We start from the raw sequence: 6,000 nt of genomic DNA, 5'->3' as shown, positions 1-6,000 counted from the left end.
GGATACCCAAGCCAATGCCACTCTCAGGCTACCCCACCGACTGCCATTCTTTGGCTACCCCACCCACTACCAACTGCAGACTACCCCCACCCACTGCCACTCTCTGGCTATCCCACTCACTGCCACTCCCTGGCTACCCCACCCTCTGCCACCCCGAGGATACCCCACCCACTGCCACCCTCAGGCTACCCCACCCTCTGACATCCTCAGGCTACCCCCACCAACTACAACCCTACCCCTCCCACTGCCTCCCTCATGCCACCCCACCCACTGCCACCATCAGGTTACGCAACCCACTGCTTCTCTCTGGCTACCCCACCCACACTGAGACCATCTGGCTACACCACCTACTGCTTCCTCACACTACCCCACCCACTGCTGCCCTCAGGCTTCTCCACCCTCTGCCACCGTCTTGTTACCCCACCCACTGCCATCCTCAGGCTACCCCCACCCACTGCTGCCCTCTTACTATCATCTTACTATCCTCCCACTGTCACCTTCAGACTATCGCACACACTGCTTCCTTTAGGCTAGCCCACCCACTGCTTCCTTTAGGCTAGCCCACTCACTGCCACCTTCAGGCTAACCCCACCCACTGCCACCCTCAGGCTACCCCACCCACTGCTGCCCTCTTACTATCCTCCCACTGTCACCTTCAGACTATCCTACCCATTGCTTCCTTCAGGCTAGCCCACCTCTGCCACCTTCAGGCTTCCCCACCCACTGCCTCCCTCTGGCTACCCCTCCAATTGCGACCCCTCAGAATCCCCCACCCACTGCCATCCTCAGGCTACCCCACCCACTGCCATCCTCAGGCTATCCTACCCACTGCCACCATCTGGCTACCCCAACCAATGCAATCGTCTGGCTACCCCATGCACTGCCACCCTCAGACTACCCCTCCCACTGCTACCCTCAGGTTATCCAACTCACTGACACCCTCAGACTTCCACACCCACTGCCACCCTCAGACTACCCCACCCTATGCTACCCTCAGACTACTCCCACTCACTGCCACCCTTAGGCTACCCCACCCACTGCCACCTTCAGGCTACCCATTACACTACCACCCTCTCGTTACCCCACCCACTGCCACCCCAAGGCAACCCCAGCCACTGCGACCCTCAGCATACTCCACCCTCTGCCACCCTCAGGCAACCCCATGCACCCACTGCTACCCCCAGGCTACCCTTCCCACTGCCACCCTCAGGCTTCCCCACCCACTGCCACCCTCGGGCTTCCCCACCCACTGCCACCCTCGGGCTTCCCCACCCACTGCCACCCTCTGGCTTCCCCACCCACTGCCACCCTCTGGCTTCCCCACCCACTGCCACCCTCTGGCTTCCCCACCCACTGTCACCCTCTGGCTACCCCACCCACTGCCACCCTCGGGCTTCCCCACCCACTGCCACCCTCGGGCTTCCCCACCCACTGCCACCCTCGGGCTTCCCCACCCACTGCCACCCTCGGGCTTCCCCACCCACTGCCACCCTCGGGCTTCCCCACCCACTGCCACCCTCGGGCTCCCCCACCCACTGCCACCCTCTGGCTTCCCCACCCACTGCCACCCTCTGGCTACCCCACCCACTGCCACCCTCGGGCTTCCCCACCCACTGCCACCCTCGGGCTTCCCCACCCACTGCCACCCTCTGGCTTCCCCACCCACTGCCACCCTCTGGCTTCCCCACCCACTGTCACCCTCTGGCTTCCCCACCCACTGCCACCCTCACACTATCCCACCAACTGCCACCCTCTGGCCTCCCCACCAACTGTCACTAAGGTCACCCCACCCACTACCACCCTCTGGCCTCCCCACCAACTGTCACTAAGGTCACCCCACCAACTGTCACTAAGGTCACCCCACCAACTGTCCCTAAGGTCACCCCACCCACTACCACCCTCTGGATTCCCCGCCCACTGCCACCATCTTGCTTCCCTACGTAAAGACAATAAGGCTACCCCACCCACCGTTATTCTCAGGTTACCCTACTGGTATGATCTCAGCCTGCAGGAGAAACGAGTCTCCCTCCTTGAGAGTTATTCATCAAGCCTGACCTAACTAGAAGGTCTAGCAAATATTGAGGTGATAACCCATATGATAAATGGTATGGTGGATTCAATGAACAATTTAAGATTATGGGCAGTGAAGAAGGAAACATATAGATGACTGGCTAGGAGATGTGGACATTTTGCTGGAGGCGTGAGGCTCGCTTCTGGAGGGGCTTTGACCTCACTTGAGTGCCAGACATTGCAGGGGAAAGCTGCGCTCCGTTTGAGCTCCCGTCAGAAGGGAAGCGCTAGTGATATATCTCGAAGAGAAGAGAAGTGTGTAGACGTGCCAGCTGTGGAATTGAGCTGAGAACGTTGTGGTCTCAAGTCTTGGACGGCGAGGAGAGTTTAATAAGCTGCTCAGAGGCATTTTCGTGGGCTGTGTGGAGCGCCCTGACCAGACGCCATCAGAGGGAAAGCGCCCTCGACCTTATAATCTGTGGTAAGCACGATATACGCCAGTTCATAGTGATTGCTTGTAGTTAGTCGTGTGCCCAGCGACAGTAGCGATGTTTATTTATAAGTTAGACATGTTTTAATAAGGCAGAAGGCCTGAAATAAGAGAGTGGAGAGGGAGGAACACAGAGCGACGTCCATCCGCTCTGAGCTCTGACAGACGACTGAGGGAGCCCGGCTCCTGAGGGAGGAAGACCCTCCCAGCGAGTGAGGACCGCCGCCGGGCGAGGTGGAGTATGGACCCGCCCAAAACGGGGGAGTCCACTCTCACTGTATGTAGAGAACAGATAGAGGTTTGAGGCAAGCATATTGTGTGGTTATTTTTGTTTATGTGTTGAAGGGGAAACATTTTATTGGAGTGTCGATGGGTTGCAGGTTTGTCTTTGGGGAAGAAGTTGCTGAGAACTTCGAAGCCAGCAGATGAAGTAGCTGATGAGACTCCAAGGTAGTGGAGCAGAGGACCTCGAGCTGTGAGGAGAAGCAGCAGTGAAGAGGAGTGTCACGTGGTTCTGTAGAGGTGGAGATGCACCATAGTTGCTCGAGGAAACTTCATGGTGTAGCAGCCAAGAGAGCTGTGGAGGACCCTAGCAGAATGGTGAAGCACCGTAGTTGCTCAAGGAAACTTCATGATAGCAGCCTGGAGGAGCTGCAGAGGATCCTGGTAGTGAAGCCCGGAAGAACCTAAGGATATTAGGGTAGTGAACTTCCAGAGGTGGAAGGGGAAGTTCTGGTGGATCACTTATAAGGAGTTGATAGTGTTTGGTTGTCATTAGCGTGCAAGACGCAGTGAGAGGTGAGTGACTGTTTGCATTCTTATGTCAAGGAGTGTTTTACACTGAAGTTTAGAGTTACAGCCGTAGGGTGGATTATCTACAGATGTATGGCGTTCTAGGACTGATAGAGTGATCGATTGATCATTGTTGTGTATCAATGAACATTTATACTGATATATGTTATTGCATTCAAATGCTGATTTTCTATATATATATTATCTTGCTGGTGGTGCAACAGTGTATGTAGACTTGATCAACTTGAGGAGGTTGATAGTATCAGGTGGTGAACCAGGAGATAGGATACCACTTGATAAGCTGATAATAGAGTTCTGATGGTGGTGGAGTGCAACCTGATTGTGATATTATAGAGTATAGGATTCATTATTATTATATGTGTGTATGTATCGTGTATGTGCTTTGTCCAGTAAATGTATCACAATTTGCTGGTGTTTGCCCTTGTCCTAGTGAGGCTTCCCAGGAAGTAGTAAAGAAGGAGAGAGAGAGAGAGAGAAAGAACCAAGAACCACTGCTGTGGACAGGGTAGAAGGTAATACTAGTAAGTCATAGGGGATTGAGGGGATCACATCTGATAAGGAGAGAGTGGGGAGTCACAGCGGCTCGAGTGGGTGTGTGCACGAGACAACGAGGCTAAGTGTTGGAGCCGCATCCCCTAAACGTGTGACGTTGAGCCCCTCTCCAAGAGCCAGAAGCGCCAAGGGTGATCTCCTAGTATAAACACTCTACCGAGTTGTGGGTTGGGTTGTCCATAGAGAAGGATCAACGACGACAACATCAACCAACCCACAGACTATAATACTACCCACTGTCCCCTTCAGGCTGCACCACCCACTGACACTAAGGTTACTTCACCTACTGACACTCTCAGGCTACCCCACCCACTGCCACCCTCTGGCTACCCCACTACCATTGCTACCCTCAGGCTACCCTATCCACTGCCCCCCTTAGCCTACCCCACCCACTGCCACCCTCTGGCTACCCCACTACCATTGCTACCCTCAAGCTACCCTATCCACTGCCCCCCTTAGCCTACCCCACCCACTGCCACCTTCTGGGTACCCCACCCATTGCCATCATCAGGGTTTTAGCAGTAATGGCGCTATATTTATGACTTTTGGTTATGTCCAAGTCATCTATAAGGCGTCACCCATTTCCATAGGCATAACCCTGGGCGTCACCGAGTCCAGAGGCAATGAAATAGCGTCACCGAGTCCAGAGGCAGCACGCGTTTTAGGCCAAATATGTTCACGATAAGGGGTCAATTATTTTTGTATGATGTCAATTAAGGGTTTAATTAAGAGATACACTGGTATGTATCCTCGGTGCACTCCAGGGCTTCTTGGTGTAACTGGCTTTTGCAGGCCGTGTTTCTCATGCACCCAACACGCCAACACGTGATTGTCGATTAGTGGTTTCGCACACCAACTCGCCATACAGATTATATACCACTCAGACTATCATTATCACTTATCGTTTGCTGATATTAAATTCCTGCGCCGTCTCTGCCAACAGCATATAGGTATACCTGTACATTATCGACTGCCCAATTGCAACCTTGAACACTACTTCACTGGCCATTGGTGAACCACATAACTGGTTCATATATACCGACTTCTCCAATGAGTCGGGACTGCCTCGTCGGCATAGGGGTTGACCCGACAACATCCACTGTCTCCTTACATTGGCGAATGATGTGTTGTTCACTTTACTGGGCTGTGGCGTGACCCCAACAAGGCCTCCGCACAAGCTCAGCCTTCTTCAATGTAATAACCTCTCTACAGGCATTTCAGGTCACTCCTCACGCCTTACAGAGGTCTCTTGATTCGTCTCTAAACTTAACTTGAAAGCACGACAGCAAATTCCGCGAGTATCTCGCAGCAACTTGGTGTACGTCTGGCCCCACCAACGTCCTGAGGAACAGTGGTAGTCTGAGCGCCAATAAGGCGCCTCACAGCTCTCCTCATAGGTCACTGGTTGACCTGTTCCACCAATCATATCTCTTCCTGTACATCCGTGACTTTCGGCGTCGCTGCCCTGAGCAAGAGCTTGCCTCCAGCGTCACCCACCCAGACGCCATGATTTGGAATTTTGGACCAAGCTTCTCCCTTGTAAATTGCCTAAAATTAAAATTACATAAAAATCCTGCCACTCGCACGATTCGCACATTCTCCACTTACACTAAAACAAAAACGGGCGGTCAAGCAGGTTCATAGGGTGGATAACAATCACTCTTGATAAAGGAAAGGCCTGAACTAGGCGGGGAACATAACAAAAGACTTGTGTGTAATTTCAGTGATTATTAGGGTTTCAGTGACTCACCTTATTACAACGAATTAATATTATGTCAGTAATTTTCACCTATTTCATAATTATTGTCTTAGTCACACAGATTTTGGTGCAGTAATCTATTCATGTCTATGTGACTTCAATTATTTCACTGATGATTATGGCTGCGTGCATTATAGTGTCACTGATTGTTTTGTGTATATTTTATTTGGTTGTGTATTACACGAATGTCCAGTTCAAACTTTAATCAATGTTTCTTATTACTGCCAGTGTTGTAGGTAGTTAATATCAGGCCGTTCACTTTCTGTTCGGTCAGTTCACTTTGTGTCCATGCAGGAGAGTAGAGCCTCAGTTTCTCCTCATACTGGCGCCGTGGGAACGATTCCTCTTGTGTGTGAGTCTGCATAGTTTTGGTCGT

Source organism: Procambarus clarkii, chromosome 15 (assembly GCF_040958095.1).
Source record: "Procambarus clarkii isolate CNS0578487 chromosome 15, FALCON_Pclarkii_2.0, whole genome shotgun sequence".
Taxonomy (NCBI): Eukaryota; Metazoa; Arthropoda; class Malacostraca; order Decapoda; family Cambaridae; genus Procambarus; species Procambarus clarkii.
This window is presented reverse-complemented; position numbering follows the sequence as displayed.